Here is a 20,307-nt window from a genome sequence, read left to right on the forward strand (position 1 = left end):
TAGCTCACCACTTAAAGGGAGTCTTCAGTATCAACACAGAGACATACCCTGCCCACAATTGGATTACAGCTATTAACACACACACTCCTAATTTCATCAGCTATATGCAGGTATATAGTGTGGGTTAAGCACAGTCTCCTTCCCAAATGGTGCTGAGAGATGATATTCATTAGATGGATGCTGTGGCACACACCTGTAATCTCAGTAACTCAGGACCCTGAGACAGGAGGATCACAAGTCCAAAGGCAGTCTTAGCAACTTAGCAAGGCCCTAAGCAACTTAGTGAGAACCTGTCTCAAAAACTTAAAATAAAAGGAGGGGGTTGCTGGGGATGTGTCTTAATGGTAAAAGTGCCCCTGATTCCAATCCCAAGTACAAAAAAAAAAAAAAAAAAAATGGCATTCATTGCTTTGGGAATTTGCCACACACCAGAGAACCACCTTCTGCCTTCACCTTCAAGCCCAGAAATTTTATCACCCACCTAAAGTGAATTAATCTTTTGGTGGTCAACACATACTAATCAAGCTTACCAGACTAAGGATACCACTATAATAGTTTTGGAGAGCTATTACTGTAATCAGAGTAGAATTCTTAAAACTAGCACAAGGAGAACCATGACCAAAAATGTGCTTGGGGACTGGGGATATAGGTCAGTTGGTAGAGTGCTTGCCTCGCATGCACAAGGCCCTGGGTTCAATCCTCAGCACCATTTAAAAAAAAAAGAAGAAGAAAGAAAGAAAAAAAACGTGCTTGGGCCAGGCATGGTGGGGCAGGTTTGTAATCCTGGTGACTTGGGAGACTGAGGCATGAGGATCAAAAGTTCAAAGCCAGTCTGAGCAATTTAGTGAGGCCCTAAGCAACTCAGTGAAACCCTGTCTCTAAATAAAATACAAAAAGGACTGGGAATGCATCTCTGTGGTTAAGCGCCCCTGGGTTCAATCCCTGGTACAAAAAAAAAAAGTGCTTGGTGAGAGTAAAATCTGAGCAAGAGTCAGACCAATGAATAGTTACAGTAAAAAGTTCATGTCTATAGCCCTCCTGCTAAAAATGGTATTTGCCCATGGTACCAGAATAATTAAATTCCCATAAAGTTACCTTTCCCCTTGAAAGTTCTTTGCTATCCACTAAAACAGATCTCAGAACTTCAATCTGGATGATTTAAGAAGATAATTAACTTATCAGAAGAATATTAGGTATCAAAATTGTGGGGAAGTTTGGAGAATCTGTCTCAAAAAATGATCAAGAACAAGGGAGGTGGTTAGTGAGAATCAACCACCCTAAGGAAATGAGGGTAGGATGCCATCATTGACTCTGCTCCCACTGAACACCTTTTCCTCTGCACCCTCTATGCTACTGCCACCACTACACTTTTAGTGATAGCAACTGTGGTTGACTGAATAATGCCACCCCCCACACAGAGATATCCACACCTGATCCTCAGAATCTGCAGACATGTTACCTTACATGGTGCTATGGTTGAATGTCCCAACCAAAATTCATGTTGAAATTTAATCCCACTGTGAAGTATTAAGAGGTATGGGGCTGGGGAGATAGCTCAGTTTGTAGAGTACTTGCCTTACAAGCACAAAGCCCTGGGTTTGATCCCCAGCACCGCAAAAAAAAAAAAAAAAAAAAAAAAGAGGTATGGCCAAGTGGGCCTATTAAGATATGATTGGGTCCTGAGAGCCCTGCTCTCATGGAAGGATTAAACCATTTATGGATTTAATAGATTGGGAAATTAGTGGATTATCTCAGGAGTAGCTTTGTTATAAAAGTGAGTTCTCTGGCTAACTTGCTCTGTCTCACCATGCCATGCACTTTGTCATATCATGACCCAGCAGGAAAGCCCTTATAAGATGATTGACAGATGCCAACATCTTGGACTTCCAGATCATGAGATAAATAAATTTATTTTCTTTACAAATTACCTAATCAGGGCCTGGAGTACTTGTAGCTCAGTGGTAGAGCACTTGTCTAGCATATGTGAGGCACTGGATTCAATCCTCAGCACCACATAAAAATAACATAAATAAAATAAAGGTATTGTGTCCATCTACAGTTAAAATATTTTTTAAAAAACAAATAAATTGATAAGGACCGAGGACTTCTGCGGGCCCAGGAATCCTGAAACCATGGATCACCCACATAAGCTTTGAGACATTCTTTAGATTTCTTCCTGGAAGCCCTGCAACTACCCTAAAATTGAATGTATTGTAAAACAGACATATGTGTTCTGGACCATCAATGGAACCAACAATTCAAAATTCAGATATTGTCTTTGCAGAAAATCTTAGCCGACATTTTTATGGTATCCAAAGAGGTGACATTGTGATTGTAAAAATCCTGAGTGATCCAAAATCAAATATTTGTAAAAGAGTAATTGGTTTGGAAGGAGACAAAATCCTCACCACTAATCCATCAGATTTCTTTAAAAGCCATATTTATGTACCAACAGGTCATGTTTGGTTAGAAGGTGATAATTTACAGAATTCTACAGATTCCAGGTATTATGGACCTATTCCATATGTACTAATAAGAGGACGAATCTTTTTTAAGATCTGGCCTCTGAGTGATTTTGGATTTCTACGTGATAGCCCGAATGGCCACAGATTCTCTGATGATTAGCAAGCTTGATTATTGTTTCCTGTTCAAGTGAATTTATTATTGCAGTTGAAACCATGTACTTACCAATAAACTATTTGCTCTTCAGTTTTAGATATTTTTGTTAAATGTAAAGAATAAGTAACACATTCTGAAAACTCTCTGAGTTCAAAATATTTGCGTAAAAATATATCCAAGGTCAGTGTTCCATCTAAATTTTATGTTAGATACAAAATATTGGGGGGGGTACCTGAATGACCACCTCACTTGCTAATTTTTTGTCTTATAAGTAAAATGAAAATAATCTCTTCTTGAAAGTGCCTTATACTTCACTAGAGTAAGTAAGGCAGAACACTAATTATTCTTATTTATAAGTTCAATCTGACATCAGGAGTCCATCCTAAATAAAATGCTTCTAAGTTATATGCTTGACCCACTCATTTGAAGTTAAAGTTTCAGTTATTCCGTTAGAGAAGTTCTTAAATGAGTTCTGATTTATACTGTACAAAGAATATTAAAAATATAGAAAAATAAATCTTTAAGGGTATGACATTACAGGCTATTATAGTCAAAAATACTTTATAAAGTCCATCATACCAGCAATGAAATGGTTCCTTATTCACAAATATGGCAATTAATACCAAACTTAAAACACCCTGAAATAAAAAGGAAAGGGATGTACCAATTTCAGACTATGTTTTAAAGCTTCCCTATCCTAAATTATACTCAAAGTTGAAGATGGTGGTGTTCATAAGTTTTAGAACTAGAAGTCTAGGACTGGAGCCAAGTCTTATTCCAAATCTGTTTTTCTAGTTATCACTTCACATTTTTTTTATTTTATTTTATTTTTTTTTTTTTTTGGGTGCTGGGGATCGAACCCAGGGCCTTGTGCTTACAAGGCAAGCACTTTACCGACTGAGCTATCTCCCCAGCCCCTCACTTCACATTTTTTATTCTTCATATTTAGCCCTCATTATGGGAGAACTGGGATCACATATTGTTCACAGAGATTCCAATTTAATTATGATGACACTAGAATTTGAGTTAGATGTACAATAGGCCTATAACTTTATCTACTAGGAACATCATCCATTAGAGGAATATGACAATATTATTTCCCAATAAGGGACATTTATGTTAAGGAAAAGAAAATTCTTATTTTTTATTAAGGAGAAAACAAAAGTTTTAAGATGGGAATTCATAAAATATAATTCAAGTCCTCTCTATGGCAATTTGTAAATATAGTTTATAAGTACATATAAATAACTACATTAATTTTTTATTCATCTAGGTGGTCTCTGCTTGATAATTTTTTAATTTCTTTGCAAATAATAGGGAAGAAAAAAGAATTAATTTCCTTGATGCTTGAATGGCCTCTCCTCATCATGTCTGAATATACAGTTGAAGGATTCTAATAGTAGTCAACAATTTTAACTATCATGAAGTAGTTCTATAATTAGTGAACATGTATCACAAGAAATCAAGTTAACTTCTTCTGCTTCATCCTTGGAAACACTGTATTTTCCACCACATCGGCAACTCAGAAAAAAAGAACAGTCATCTGTGAAGAAAAAAAATAATGCTTCAAATGCTTACAAGCAACTACTTTTCTAATAACTTTTAAAAATGCAGAACTTATTCCATAGAAACTGGAAAACAAAAATACCTCAATAAAGATAGAATGTATTTTTTAAAAAATTACCTAATTAGTGGCATTCATTTATAGCAACAAAAAATGGATTAAGACACTTTGGTAAAAAGGATTTTGCACATGTGACCAAGGTTAAGGACCTAGACAGGAAAATTATCCTGGGTTATGAATCTGATCCTAAACCAGAGAACCTTTATCAGCTGTGGCCAAAGACTGATGTAATCGCAGTACAAGAGCCAGTGAGTTGCTTACTCTGAAGATGGAAAAAAGGGATCATAAGTCAAGGAATGCAAGTGGCACCTATATCCAATTTCCAACCTATAAACTAGGTCTAAACTGTAAAATATTAAATTCATGTTGTCTTAAGGCATAGATGTGCAGTAATTTGTCACAGTTGCAATAGAAAACTAATAGAGAAATGCTGTGAATAATTTCTGAATTATCTCTACATCTCCCCCACACACACCTGAATCAAAATCCTGGAGGGGAAAATCCAATTTGTCTCACATGGATCACATACTCATAGTCTGAAGTAAGGGACAATGAAAAGAGGGAGGACTTTTTTTCTCTTGATTTCTGGAATAGAATGCATGACATAGTGGAGCATTGTCCCCTAATAGTAAAGAGAAGTAGATAGTGGACCACAGAAGAACAACAGATGTCTGTTAGAGGCAACCATTATTTTGCCAAGAAGGTTTTCCTTTTTCTGTACTTAAATGACTTACCTACTCCACTTCTGGTTGATATATTTTTCTTTAAATATAAGAATATATTCCATCAAATTATTTAAATCCTATGAACTATATCTCTCTTCCATTAATGAAGAAAGATATTGTAAGCCAAACTGGCTTAATCAATAAAAGACTAATTAATTAATTAATTAATCAATATTGGCTCAAATAATGAACGTTCTATAGATTATAGTTTTAGCCAAAACTCAATCCAGGACTCAGTATGCTGAGGATCTGTTTCCTTCTCTGCTTCTCAGCATTGAGAAATGCACTCAACCAATTTTTTTAAAATATTTTTTTAGACGTGGATAGATATTTATTTTTTATTCATTTATTTATATGTGGTGCTGAGAATCAAATCCAGTGCCTGACACATGCTGGGAAAGCGCTCTACCCCTGAGCCACATCCCCAGCCCAATTTTGTGTTTTATTTAGAGACAGGATCTCAGTGAGTTGCTTAGTGCTTCACTTTTGCTGAGGCTGACTTTGAACTCATGATCCTCTTGTCTCAACCTCCAGAACTGCTGGGATTACAGATGTGCACCACCGTGCCTGGCTCTCAACCAATTTTTAACAAGAGTAAAAAGCAAGTCAATACTGAAAGATAGTGTAACCTCTATTCTAGTGAAAAGGTGGTGCTGGAGCAAACTAATTAATTAGATGAAAACTAAGCAAATAATAATAATAATAATAACCATAATAATAATAATAGTAAGCATAAGTCTAATCCTTATACAACAAGCACAAGGCCCCGGGTTCGATCCCCAGCACAATGGACCTTTATTTATATGTGGTGCTGAGAATCGAACCCAGTGCCTCACACATGCTAGGCAAGCATTCTGCCACTGAGCCACAACCTCAGCCCTAAAACATAAAACTTTAAGAAGAAAACACATGAGAAAATCTTCAGGACCTAAACTAGATAAATAATTATTCCCTCCTCCCAATCTATACTGGGGATTAAGCCCAGAGGTGCTATATACTTGAGCTATATCCCCAATCTTTTTTTTTTTTTTTTTTTTTTTTGGTACTGGGGATCGAACTCAGGGCCTTGTGCTTTCGAGGCAAGCACTCTACCAGCTGAGCTATCTCCCCAGCCCCTCCCCAATCATTTTTATTTTTTTATTTTTATACAGGGTCTTGCTAAGTTACTGAAGCTAATCTCGAGTTTGTGATCCTCCTGTCTCAGCCTCCTAAGTTGCTGGAATTATAACATGTGTCACTGCATCCAGCAAAGAGTTCTTAAACAGGACACCAAAAACATAATTCGTAAGGAGAAAATGGACACAATTAGACCTCATCAAGTTAAAACCTTCTCTCTATGAAAACTACTAGAAAGTCCATGTGAACCATATCATGAATTGAGAGAAAAAAACAAAACATAGCCAAAGTTGCATTCAACATAGGAATGTGGGCAGTATTCAAACATTGCCCCTTTATTTTTACTAGTAATGTTAAAAGCAATTATGTCACTTATACCTACAGAATGATGAGCTCTTTTGAAGTTTTAAAGCAGGTAGAGAAGATGAAACAGATACCTTTTAAAGTATCTTCTCAATATATAATTATTTTTCTTTCTGGAAACTGCTACCAAGAAGTGGGCCCTGACCAGTCACATTTGTATTACATCAGCCTGTGACAATCAAATTCTTTTGGCAGAGAATTTGGAACTGATGTCCGAAAACAGTGAACAGAGTGGACATTTGCTACCGAGAGTGTGCCCAACATCTAATCTCCTCCCTTGTTTGGAGAAATGCCTGTTGTTTGCATGTTGATGGGACATTTGGCCAGTCAATGAGCTGGCCAAGGACCATGAGATCAGAGCTATAACTAAGAAAATAGGAAAATCTAAGAGGCCTATGTACCAGAATATGTGTATGTGTGTGTGTTTGTGTACCATTATTGGAGTACAGTCCACCTGGTGTCATAGATACAAAGATAGGCTTCTTTTTTGCCTCTCTTTTCTAACAGGCAAACTTTTGTTTAGCTCACCCTTTGATTCTCAATCTGTTGAAGTCCCAGGCTTTCATTCCAGGGCTTTATTTCATGGTCTAAGGCTTGGCCTCCCATTCTTCTTCATAGTTATTAACGATCTAGACTCTAGGAAAGGCTCGGTATGGTTGATGCATGCCTGTAGTCCCAACCATGAAGGCTGAGTCAGGAAGATCTTAAGTTCAAGGTCAGCCTAGGCAATTTAGCAAGAGCCTGTCTCAAAATAAAAAAAATAAATAAATAAAAAGGTTGGGGGTGTGGCTCAGGGGTAAAATGCCCCTAGTTTACACCAAACACACACATGCGTGCGCGCACACACACACACACACACACACACACACATATTTAAATGTATTCCTGAACTTAAGAGAAAATAATAGGGGCTAGGGATATAGCTCAGTTGGTAGAGTGCTCGCCTTGCATGCGCAAGGTCCTGGGTTCAATACACAACGCCACACAAACACACATACAAAAAGACCAGGAATAGAAGTCTCAGAGATCAATACACATAGATACAGTCATCTAATATTCGACAAATGTGCCAAAAATATCTATTGGAAGAAAATAATAGGAATCCCCAAGGTTTAGGGGGAAATAAAGCTGGCCATGGTGGCACAGGCCTGTAATCCCAGTTGCTCCAGAGACTGAGACAGGAGGATCCCACTCTCGGGGCCAGCCTGAGCAATTTAGTAAGAAAGACCCTCTCTCAAAATAAAAACTAAAATAAAAGTAAAGTAAAAAAGTGCTGGGGATATAGCCCAGAAGTAGACATCCCTTGAGTCGGTCCCCTGTACTACAAAAACAAAACAAAAAAGAAGTGGGTGGAGGCTACTCCCAAATTGGTAAATTAATTAAATTAATGGAAAAGCCCTAGGGGCCTGTAGTAGATTCTGTGTGTGTGTGTGTGTGTGTGTGTGTGTCTGTAGTAGAATGTGTGTGTGTGTGTGTGTGTGTGTGTTTGGTGTAAACTAGGGGCATTTTACCCCTGAGCCACACCCCCAACCTTTTTATTTATTTATTTTTTTTTATTTTGAGACAGGCTCTTGCTAAATTGCCTAGGCTGACCTTGAACTTAAGATCTTCCTGACTCAGCCTTCATGGTTGGGACTACAGGCATGCATCAACCATACTGAGCCTCTCCTAGAGTCTAGATCGTTAATAACTATGTAGGAGAATGGGAGGCCAAGCCTCAGACCATGAAATAAAGCCCTGGAATGAAAGCCTGGGACTTCAACAGATTGAGAGTCAAAGGGTGAGCTAAACAAAAGTTTGCCTGTAAGAAAAGGGAGGCAAAAAAGAAGTCTATCTTTGTGTCTATGTCACCAGGTGGACTGTACTACAATAATGATAATAATAAGAGTCTCTTCTAAGCATTTATAAACATAGTTTTACTCTTACAAGGGTCTGTGGTTTGAATTGAAGTGATCACAGACTGGTAGAGCACTTCAGCACACAAGGAGTATAAACATAAACCCTTGCCAGTAATTGGCTCACACCAGTAATTCCAGCTGGCTCTGGAGGCTGAGGCACGAAGATCACCAACTTCAAAGCCAGTCTAGCAATTCAGTGAGTCCCTAAGCACTTTAGCTAGACCCTGTCTCAAAATAAAAATAAATAAATAAAAAGGGCTGTGGATGTGGTCCGGTTGTTAAGTGCCCTTTGGTTCAATCCCTAGTACCAAAAATAAATAAATAAATAAACCCTCTGGGAGAATACATCCTTGGCTCACAGAGAAACTCAAGCTAAGTACAATCACAAACACAAGTCCCCATGAATAAAAATCAGCAATAAGCAAGATGTTCTTACCTATAAGAGTCTCAGTTATAATCAAGTAGATAAATGAAGGCAAAAATGAAGATTTTTCAGACAAAGAAAATCAGAGTTTTCATCATAAGCAGACCTGCACTGCAAGAAACAATAACAAACACTAACTACTCAAGCAGAAGGAAAATGAGACCAGAGGGAAATTCAGATTGATAGAAAGAAATGAAGAGTGCCAGAAATATCTGCTATGCTTTGAATAATTGTGTCCCCTCCAAAATTCACTTAGAAATTTAATCCCCAATGCAACAATATTAAGAGGTGGGGCTTTTGTCCATCACATGCAAGCACCTGGGCGACTGAGAGAGGATCCCAAATTCAGGACCAACCTGGGCAACTTAGTGAGACCTGTCTCAAAAAAAATAAATAAATAAATAAAATGGGCTGGACAGATGCAGCTGAGTGGTAGAGCACCTCAGGGTTCAATCCACAGAACTGGAAGGAAAAAAAAAAGAGGTGGGACCTTTTAGAAGGTGATTAATGCATGAGGTTCCACACTCATGAATGGATCTGTGATCTTATAAAAAAGCTGGAGGAAACTAGCTAGACCCCTTTTGCCCTCTTCCTTCCAGCATATGAAGATTCAAGTAACAAGGGTCCAGCTTGAAAGCATAGAGCCAGCTCTCCCAGACACCAAACCTGTCTGCACCTTGATCTTGAACTTCTAGCCTCCAGAACAGTGAAAAATAAATCTATATTCTTCATAAATTATCAAGCCTCAGACATTTTGTTATAGCAGCAGGAATGGCTAAGAAAATATCTTCAAAAGGTAATTGACTGGGCTGGGGATGTGGCTCAGTGGTAGAGTGCTTACCTAACATGCACCAAACTCTGGGTTCAATTCCCAGTACTAAAAAAAAAAAAAAAAAGGTAATTAACTTTAAAAAATGCTATCTATTATAAAGTTCATAACATGCAAAAGGAAAATATAGGAAAATAGCAATGGAGGGGAACTTAAAGTACACAGTGGTAAATTTCATAATACTGTATTTTTTGAATAGATATAATAAAGATATATTTTGTGATTCCCATTAACCACCAAAAACTAAAGCTGGGAAATGAGTAGGCCAACATTAGCAAAAAAATTAAATAGTAGTCTGGTGTGTGCCTGCAGATCCGGCCCCCTAGGAAGCTGAGGCAGGAAAATCACTTGTGTCCTGGAGATCAGGACCAGCCTGGGTAACACAGAAAATATGGATAATAAAAAGCACTCAATACAAAATAAGGAAAAGATAGAAAAAGGAGTAAAGGACCCCTAGAATAACTAAAAAAAAAAGTATCAATATGATATATTTTAACTCAGCCATGCTGAAAATCACATGAAATGTAGTGTCTGAACTCAAGAAGGCAAAAATTGTCAGATTGTTTTAAAAAAGCAAGGTTCATCGATCGATTCTTGGCCTTTTGGCTAAGATCCAATGTAGTATCTGTTCTTATCAGTTTAATATCTGATATGTCCTCTATCCTAGGATAATATGTTTAATGGATTTTTGGAGCAGGGAGGTGGAATTGGAGCTTGCTCCTTCCATTCCATGCATTGACGTAGTATTGCAGTATCTCCAGCAATGGTGCTTCCCCTTCAGGGGATTAAAAAAAAAAAAAAAAAGCAAGGTTCAACCCTATTCTGCCTATAAAAAACAATCTACATAAATTATGAAGACACAGAGTAAAGGGGAAAGGATTTTAAAAGATAAACTATGCAAATTAATTAAAACTAATCTGGTGGGCTGGGGATATAGCTCAGTGGTAGAAAACTTGCCTAGCATGTGTGAGATCCTGGATTCAATATTCAGTACTGTGAAATTTAAAAAAATAATAATTAACTGCTTAAAACAAACAAAAAATAGCAATGTATTATAAAGTTCACAGCATGCAAATGGGAAATAGCAGCACAAAGGATTGAAGGGGGGAAAGGACAGAGAAAAAAATGAAAAACTAATCTGGAGTGGTTACATAATATCAGACAAAGCATTTTTTAGCACAAAAATTACCAGGGTAAAAAAAGAAAAATTACCAGGGTTGGAGAGACATTTCATAATGATAAAGAAGTCACTTCATCAATAAATCATAATTCCAAGTATGTATACACCTTACAACAGAGCTTCAGAATATATAAACAAAAACCTTAAAAATGTTTGAAGATTTGTAAACTCTTCTATCAGAAACTGATATAACAAGTAGGCAGGAAATCAGTGTACTATGGAAGACCTGCACAACATTATCAATCACATTGACCTCATGACATTTATAGAATAATCTACCAATCAATAGCAGAATATTCATTACAAGTGTACACAGGACATTTAAGAAGTTGGACCACCTTTGGGCAATAAAAGAAACTTCAATAAATTTAGAAGAACTGAAATCCTACAAAGGGTCTTCTCTAACCACAATGGAATTAATTATACATTCATAACAGAAATATAACTGAAAAATCCCCAAATATTTGGATATCAAACAATACACTACTAAATAATGCTTTAGGGACAGAAAGTGTGTAGCTCCATGGTAAAATGCTTGCCTAGCATGTGCAAGGCCCTGGGTTCAATTTCCAGCACCAATAAATTAATTAATTAAATAAATAAAGCTTCAGTCAAAGAAAGAGCCACAAGGGAAATTACAAAGTATGTTGGACTGCTTAAAAATGAAAACACAATAAATAGAGACAATACTTAGACATTTGTAAGACATAATGCTCATCTCAGAGAAGGCTCAAATCAATTATTTGGGTTTCCATCTTACAAAACTAGAAAAACAAGAGCAAATTAAATCTGAAATAAGCAAAGAGAAGAATATATTTCAATTGCTCATATACATGCTCAAGGCTTTATCATCTGCAAGAAAAGTGGAGAGGTTGGGAAGTGGAGGGAATCTAAGAGTTGGTTCCACCGGTACAATTTCTCCACACAGAAAAAGAATAATTAGGAAATACCATTATTAACTTTCTATCAATAAATTAAACTTCTTGTAAGAACCAACCAAATGCCACGAGGGATACAAACTGTCATATATCTATCACTCAAGAAAAATTACAATCTGAATGACCCTCTCTCTCTCTCTCTCTCTCTCTCTTTTTTTTTTTCTTTTCTTTTGGTACTGGGGATTGAACTCAGGGGCACTTTACCACCGAGTCACATCTCCAGCCCTTTTAATTTTTTGTTTTGAGACAAGCTGTCCCTAAGTTGCTTAGGACTCTCTAAATTACTGAAGCTGGCCTTGAACTTGGGATCCTCCCAAGTTGCTAGGATTACAAGTGTGCACGGCTGACCCTAACTCTACTAAGAAAATTGATTTTAGTTAAAAATCTTCTCACAAAGATGATCTGAAGCCCATCTGGCTTGTCTTTGTATTCTACCAAACATTTAAGGATGAAAAAATACAAATTCTAAACAAACATTTCCAGAAAATAAAAAGGAGTAAACATTTCCCAATTCATCAAGATATAGGGGCTTGGGGTGTACCACAGTGTTATAGCACATGATTACTGTTCATGATCCCCAAGTGACAAAGCAAACACATACCACAGCAACATATTAAAAGAGTAATTACTTATGACAAGGTGGCCTGACCCAGAAATGTAAGGGTTGTATAATAAAGATCAAACAGGGGCTGGGCTGTGGCTCAGGGGCAGTGCGCTTGCCTAGTATGTGTGAGGCACTGGATTCGATTCTCAGCACCACACATAACTAATCAATAGAATAAAGGCACATCAACATCTAAAAATATATTTAAAAAAATAAAGATCAAACAAAGTAATTAATTACATTAATATACTAAGAAAAGAAACAAAATATGATGATCTCAAAAGACATCAAAAAGTATTTGAAAAATTCAACATTCATGACAGAAATTCTCAGCACACTAGAAGAGAACTTCTTCAACCTAAAAAATAGCATCTGTGAAAAACTTACAGTTAATACTATACTTAGAACATTTTACTGAATTGGGCTGCCTCCTGAGGTAGAGACTGGCTTCATCCTGGCTTCTTGATATTTTTGTATCAGATCTTCATTTTTTTTTTTTTTTTTTTTTTTTTTTTGCAGTGCTGTGGATTTGAACCCAGGGCCTCGTGCTTGCAAGGCAAGCACTCTACCAACTGAACTATATCCCCAGTCCCTTCAGATCTCCATTTCTTCTAAGGTCTTCCACCTAGACACTAAAGTCTTAAAGCCTTATTCTCTTTATATATTTTTTATTTATTTATTTATTTATTTATTTATTTATTTATTTACTTTCTTTCTGAGGAACATGAATGCAGATCCGGCTTGTCCCCAAAGTTTGCCTTGCTCGGAAGCATCTGATTCTAGGAACTCTTAACAAATGCCTGTGGTTAATGGTCCTGAAGAAAATTATCAATCTGCTCAAATGTCATCTGGTGAGGATAGCCCTGATTCTTCTAACAGTCCCAAAGTAAAACCATCCACTTCTGAAGAGAAAAGGACAGTAAAGAAGGAAGACAGTAAGATCCAGGTCAAGAAACAAAAGATGCAAACAGTGTTTTCTCAGACCCAGCTATGTGTACTCAACGACAGATTTCAGAGACAAAAATATCTCAGCCTCCAGCAGATGCAAGAACTTTCTAGGATTCTGAACCTTAGCTACAAACAGGTTAAGACCTGGTTCCAAAACCAAAGAATGAAATGTAAGAGATGGCAGAAAAACAACTGGCCAAAGAATGGCAATAGTGTGCTCAGGGCTCAGTATCCACTGAATATCCAAAACTCTACTCTAATTGTAACCAGCGGTACCAGGTTAACTCATCCGGAAACCTTCCTCCTTGGAACAATCAGACCGGGGACGACTCAACTTGGAGCAACCAGACCTGGAAAAGCCAATCTTGGAGCAACCACTTCTGGAACACACAGACCTGGTACACCCAATCCTGGAACAATTCATTCTATAACTATGGAGAGGAATCTCTGCAGCCCTATATGCAGTTCCAACAAAATTTTTCTGCCAGTGATTTGGAGGCCACCTTGGCAATCACTGGTGAAAGCCATATGTATTTTAGTGCTCCACAAACCATGGATTTATTCCTAAATTACTCTCTTAATAGGCAGTCTGAAGATGTGTAAGGATGGGCACATTATTCATTTTCAGTCTGGGCAGTGGCTCAATTCCTTCCTTGTAGGATTTTGTTTTCCTTTTTTTTTTTAAGCTTTGGAGCTGTGTACTTTTCTGCTTGTGGGTGCTGGGGATCAAACACTCCACCACTGAGCAACATCCCAGCACCCAATGAGGTTTGTTTTTTTTTTTTTTTTTTTTTGCGGTACTGGGGATCAAACTCAGGGCCTTGTGCTTGCGAGGCAAGCACTCTACCAGCTGAGCTATCTCCCCAGCCCCTAGTGAGGTTTTAATAGCCTTGCTTGCTACAGACAAGATGTCTCTGGCTATAGATAAGAAGAACTATTATAGTTTGGATATCTTTAGGATGTAGAATCTTCACCTTAAGAATAGGAAGTAAGGACGGGGGTGTGGTTCAATGGCAGAGCACTTGCCTAGCCATGTGTGAGGCTCTGGGTTCGATCCTCAACACCACATTAAAAATAAATAAATAAATAAAGTTCCATTGACTACTAAAAAAAAAAAAAAAAAAGAATAGGAAGTAAAAAGTACAAAGAAGTATATGAAGGATTAGTTCCATTTTCCATGATTGGGAGGTTTTACTTATTAAAATATTAGTTGTTGCTGGGCATGGTGGTGCACGCCTATAATACCAGCAGCTCAGGAGGCTGAAGCAGAAGGGTCGAGAGTTCAAAGCCAGTCTTAGCAACTTATCAAGTCCCTAAGAAACTCAGTGAGACCATGTCTCTAAATAAAATATATAAAGACTGGGGATGTGGCTCAGTGTTTTAGTGCCCCTGGGTTCATCCCCCAGTACCCGCCGCCCCCACAAGAGACAGTTGTTGACTGGAAGGGTGAAAGATTAAGCTGCATAATGTGCTTCACTGATTTCCTTCACCTGTTTGGACTTTGATTTTATTATAACACCTAATTTGCTTGTTAATATTTGTAGAAAAATATTTAAAATATTTTATACTTGGTTGTATTCTGATAAATCAGTATCAGTTTGGCTAATTTAAGTACAAATGAATAAAAGATCTACTTTAAAAAATATTATACTTAATGGCAAATGAATAAATGCTAAATTCATGTATAATAAGCTTGGCGCAGTGGTGCACGCCTGTAATCCCAGTGGTTCAGTGGGCTGAGGCAAGAGGATCTCGAGCTCCAAACTAGCCTCAGCAAAAGCAAGGCACTAAGCAACTCAGTGAGTTCCTGTCTCTAAATAAAATACAAAATACGGCTGGGGATGTGGTTCAGTGGTCAAGTGCCCCTGAATTCAATCCCTGATACAAAAAAAAAAAAGAAATTTTCAAGGATAATAATAAATCAAGGATAAAAGCGTCCATATCTGCTCTCACATTTCTGTCCAACATTGAACTGGAAGTTCTACCTAGTAAAAATGAAAAAAGACAGACAAAGAAGGAGAAAGAGGAGGAAGTAAGGAAGGAGAAGAGGAGGAGGAGGGAGGGAGAAATGAAAGAGAGAAAGAAAAAGACACAAATGAAAGGTGAAGTAGAACTGCAATTCACAAATCACATAATTATATAGAACATCTAAGGAATGTTAAAAAAAACTCCACTAGAATTAATAAATGAGTTATGTTTATAGAATAAGATGAACAAATGTATACAAAATAAATTATATTTCACATACTGGCAACAATCAACATTTGAACTTTAAAGGCTAATTCTGTTTAAAATAACATCAAAAACATGAGCTGGGCACTGTGGTGCACCCCTGTAATTCCAGCAAAAGGAAGCTGAAGCATCAAGCTGGAGGCCAGCCTAGTCCTATCTCAAAATAAAAAATAAAAAGGACTGGGATACTGGGCTGGGGTTGTAGCTCAGTGGTAGAGTGCTTACCTGGTACATGTCAGGCACTGGGTTCAATCCTCAGCACCACATAAAAATAAATAAATAAATAAATAAATAAAGGTATTGTGCTCATTTACAACTAAAATATATATATATTAAAAAGGGATTGGGGGGCTGGGATATAGCTCAGTGGTAGAGTGCCCCTGAGTTCAATCCCCAGTATAGGGAAAAAAATGCATGAAATACTCAGGAACTATTTTGATAAAATATATGTAATATAAATGTATTTTGTAATATATTTTGTAAAATATATGTAAATATAAATATATTTTGTGCTCTAAAAAAATACAAAACATTGTTGAGAGAAATTTCATTTCATTTTTATTATTTTTTTTTTGTATTGAGATTAAACCCAGGGGCATTTGCCACTGAGTCACATTCTCAGTTTTATTTTATTTTTTATTTTGAGAAAGGGTGTTGCTAAATTGATAAGGGTCTCACTAAACTGCTGAGACTGCATGGAACTTACAATCCTCCTGCCTCAGCTACCTGGGTCACTGGGATTACAGGTATGCATCACGGCACATACTTGTTGAAAGACATTTTAAAATATTGAAATAAATGAATAAATAAATGTTTGTGGGTCTGAAAACTCAATATTGCTAAGATGTCAATTATGCTTATATTGATCTCTAGATTTAAAGCAAAACCATAGAAAATTCCAGCATATCTTGTTAAAATCAAGCTGATTCTAAAATTTCTACCAGATTGGCAATGTAGCTCAGTGGTAGAATGCTTGCCTAGTATGAGGAAGGCCCTGGGTTTGATCCCCAACCCCACAAACAAATAATAATAAAATAATAAAAATGCAAACTTTTAAAAATAAATAAAACTTGTATGGAAGAGCAAAAGACCTAGATTCACCAAAGTAATGATAAAAGATGAATACAAAAAGCTGGGTGCTATGGCGTATGCCTGTAATCCCAGCAAATCGGGAGGCTGAGGCAGGAGGATAGTGAGTTCAAAACCAGCCTCAGCAAGTTAGTGAGCCCCTAAGCAACTCAAGAGACATTGTCTCTAAATAAAATATAAAAAAAAGACTAGGGATGTGGCTTGGTGGTTAAAAGCCCCCGGGTTCAATACCTGGTACCAAAAAAAAAAAGAAAAAAAAAATTAATACAGGTGCTCATGACCTCTTCTCTAGACTTGTAAAGCTATTAGTAATCAGTATAGTGTGGAAATGTGGAAATTATGTAAGAACAGACATGTAAACTAGTGGAACTTAATAGAGAGTGTAGAAATAATCCAACAAATATATGGTCATTTTTTTCTATAAGTACCAAGAGAACTCAAGGGGAAAGGTAGTTTTGTGATACATTGTGCTGAAACAATTAGACATCCATGGGTCCAGTAGATATGATAATTTTTTTTTTTTTTTTTTTGGTATTGGGGATTGAACCTGGGGCATTTAACCACTGAGTCACATCCCCAGTCCCCCACCCTGCTTTTTTATTTTTATTTTTTATTTAGAGACAGGGTCTCGCTGAGTTGCTTAGGACCTCGCTGGGTTGCTGAGAGTGGCTTTGAATTCACAATCTTCCTGCCTCAGCCTCCTGAGCTGTTGAGATTACAGGCGTGAGCTACCAGGCCTGGCAGATATAGTAATCTTAAAACACATAATTTTATTTGTTATATTATTCTGTTTTATATATAATTCAGCAAACTCATTTCATCATTCCTTTCCTATTGGACTATAAATTTCTTTTCAAATGCTCTTTGAGGGGCTGGGGCTATAGCTCAGTGGTAGAGCACTTGCCAGGCATGTGTGAGGCACTGTGTTCATTCCTTAGCACCGTATAAAATTAAATAAAATAATTATTTTAAAAAATGCTCTTTGGGACTGGAGTTGTACCTCAGTGGAAGAGCATTTGCCCAGCATGTGTGAGGCACTGGGTTCAATCCTCAGCACCACATAAATATAAATAAACAAAATAAAGGTATTGTGTCCATCTACAAACTAACAAAAAAAATTTTTTTTTTAATTTTTTTAAAAAGGCTCTTTGAACCACCATTACCATCCTGCTAATTCCTTTAATAATGATTTAAATAAATCTTTGGCAACATCTTCCTTGGTATTTTTTGGTGGTGCTGGGGATTTGAACCTAGGGCTTGTGCTTGTGAGGCAAGCACTCTGCCAGATAAGCTATATCCCCAGCCCTAAGCTTTTAACTTTTTGAAATATACTCTTTGTTACCTCTTAGTTAAAAAATTTAGTTAATAGCTATAAATTAATCCCTCTTTTCATGATCTTCACAAAAAGTGATGATGTCTATAAGGACTAAAATTTAGTAGCTTTTTATTTGCAGATCATTTATATAATAGCATTGAAGTAAAGGTTATTGGTGTAGCCAAAAATTGAGAATTATATATCTATATATAGTTTCTAACTTCTTAAAATAATTATTAAGAGTTTTTGTTGTTTTTGTTGTTGTTTTTTACTGGGGACTGAACCCAGGAGTATTCAACCACATCCCCAGTCCTTTTTATTTTTTATTTTGAGACAGGGTCTCGCTAAATTGCTGAGGCTGGACTGGAACTTGCAATCCTCCTGCCTCAGCTTCCCAAGTTGTTTGGAAATACAGACAGGTACTGAGCCCCATCCAGGTGACTTTTTTTTTTGGGAGGGGGTACAACTTTTCATTTCTATGGTTGTACACAATGTAGATTCATACCATTCATGTAATCATACATATACATAGGGTAATACTGTTTCATTCCACTATCTTTCCATCCCCTACCCCCTCCTACCCCATTTTCCTCTACACCATCCAAAGTTCCTTCATTCTTCTCTCACCCTGCCTCCAACCCCCCCACCCCACGTTATATATCGTCATCCACTTATCAGAGAAAACATTTGGTCTTTGGTTTTTTGGGCTTGGCCTATTTCACTTAACATGACAGGTAATTCTTAATGTGCAACTAAGATCAGAAAATCCTAAAACTCCTAAACCTTAAATCAAAGAGCATCAAATTATCTTTCTCTTAGCATGAAAATTTTACCTTAAAATGAAATTCTTAGGTGATATAGGTATAAATTCTTCAAGATGCCTATTAAAATGCATCAAACAGATTACTTTATCATATTATTTAGATTTTACCTTGGAAAACACAGAAAACAGCCCCTAAGGAATGGCTGCAGGATAAATATGTTTGGATGGATTTGAAGGAGAAACTGATTTTTACACAGTAATTATAGTACTTTGGACTAGGAAGGAACCTCAGAGATCATTTTATCTGTAGAAAGGAGTTGGCAAATTACACATCACCTGTTTTTATATGATCCACAAATTGAGAATAGTTTTGATATTTTTAAAGGTTGGAAGAATTGCTGTTAATCACTATTATTGAACACTAAATAGTTTTAGAAACTAGTTTTTGCTGAAGATTTAGTAGTGTTTCTCAATTCATCCTAAAATTATATGGTAAAACAGTCTAGTAAATATATGATATTTATACTGCTATTGCTTAATATACTTCCCATGCTGTCAAAAGCTAAAACAAGAAGCAACACCCCCATTCCCATGAAGTTGGTAGTGGAGGTATTATCTGAGCCCAGACTTCTTTTACATCAGTATTTTTCAGACTTCAGTGCAAATAAGTACAAAGCAAATTTTGATATTTCAAAATCCATTGAACAGTTCAAGAGCTTCCAACTAAACTTCAACTGGAAGCAATTAGGCTGCAATGTAATATTTCAAGAGAAGAACTAGGGCTGGGGATGTAGGAGAGAACTTGCTTGGCAGGCATGAGGATTTGCGTCCAATCCCTAGCACCACTAGTTTAAAAAAAAAAACAACTTGTCAGTATATTATAAATGTCTTCCAACTGCTAGATCTCCTACATGAAAATTATGTGTTTATAGACAAAAATCAGTATTTAGAAGTATCTATCTTTGTTAAGTCTTTATAGATAAAATACATAAAATATTATTACTGGTCAGTAGATTTTGGTAATGAGAACAAAACTTTGAACCCTCAACTAAGTGAAAACATTATCCCCTCCAAAATAATTATATTTTTCTCATTAGTAGGCCTGTATTCCAAAAATCTTACGCTGAATTATTACATATGTCCATTAGAACTTGTGTGAAGTGCCTATAATCCCAGTGGCTAGGGAGGCTGAGCAGAAAAATTGTCAAATTCAAGACAAGCCTGGAAAACTTAGCAAGACCTGTCTCAAAATAAATAAATAAATAAATAAGGTGGGGGCGGGTGGGGATATAGCTCAGTGGTAAAGTGGTTCAATCCATAGTACTGAAAAAAAAAAAGTTCAAACAAAAACCTGTACACTAATGTCCTTAGTATTATCATTCATAATAGCTGAAAAGTCAACTGAAAAGTCTATCACCTGATGAATTTATAAACCAAATATGGCATACAGGGGCCATGCTTGGGAGTTTAGTGGTTAGAGCATGTACTTAGCATGTTCCAGGCCCTGGTTTCAATCGCTAGCACTGAGAAAAAAGAAAAGAAAAGCAAAAAAGAAAAAGAAAAAATTTCAGCATATTCATTCAACCATAAAAAGGAACAAAGGTGGGTTGGGGATATAGCTTAGTGGTGGAGTTCTTACT

General features: G+C 36.7%; 1 non-coding gene and 1 pseudogene across 1 annotated transcript; both read left to right on the top strand.

Moving 5' to 3' along the window:
- Window positions 1-10,184: 10,184 nt before the first annotated feature.
- On the top strand, window positions 10,185-10,375 carry LOC124978449 (U2 spliceosomal RNA). The gene has a single exon (XR_007107463.1). It is a non-coding gene; the product is annotated as a U2 spliceosomal RNA (small nuclear RNA).
- Window positions 10,376-13,044: 2,669 nt separating this feature from the next.
- On the top strand, window positions 13,045-13,871 carry LOC124978281 (homeobox protein NANOG-like; annotated as a pseudogene).
- The last annotated feature ends 6,436 nt before the right edge of the window (window positions 13,872-20,307 follow it).

Source organism: Sciurus carolinensis, chromosome 2 (assembly GCF_902686445.1).
Source record: "Sciurus carolinensis chromosome 2, mSciCar1.2, whole genome shotgun sequence".
Classification (NCBI taxonomy): domain Eukaryota; kingdom Metazoa; phylum Chordata; class Mammalia; order Rodentia; family Sciuridae; genus Sciurus; species Sciurus carolinensis.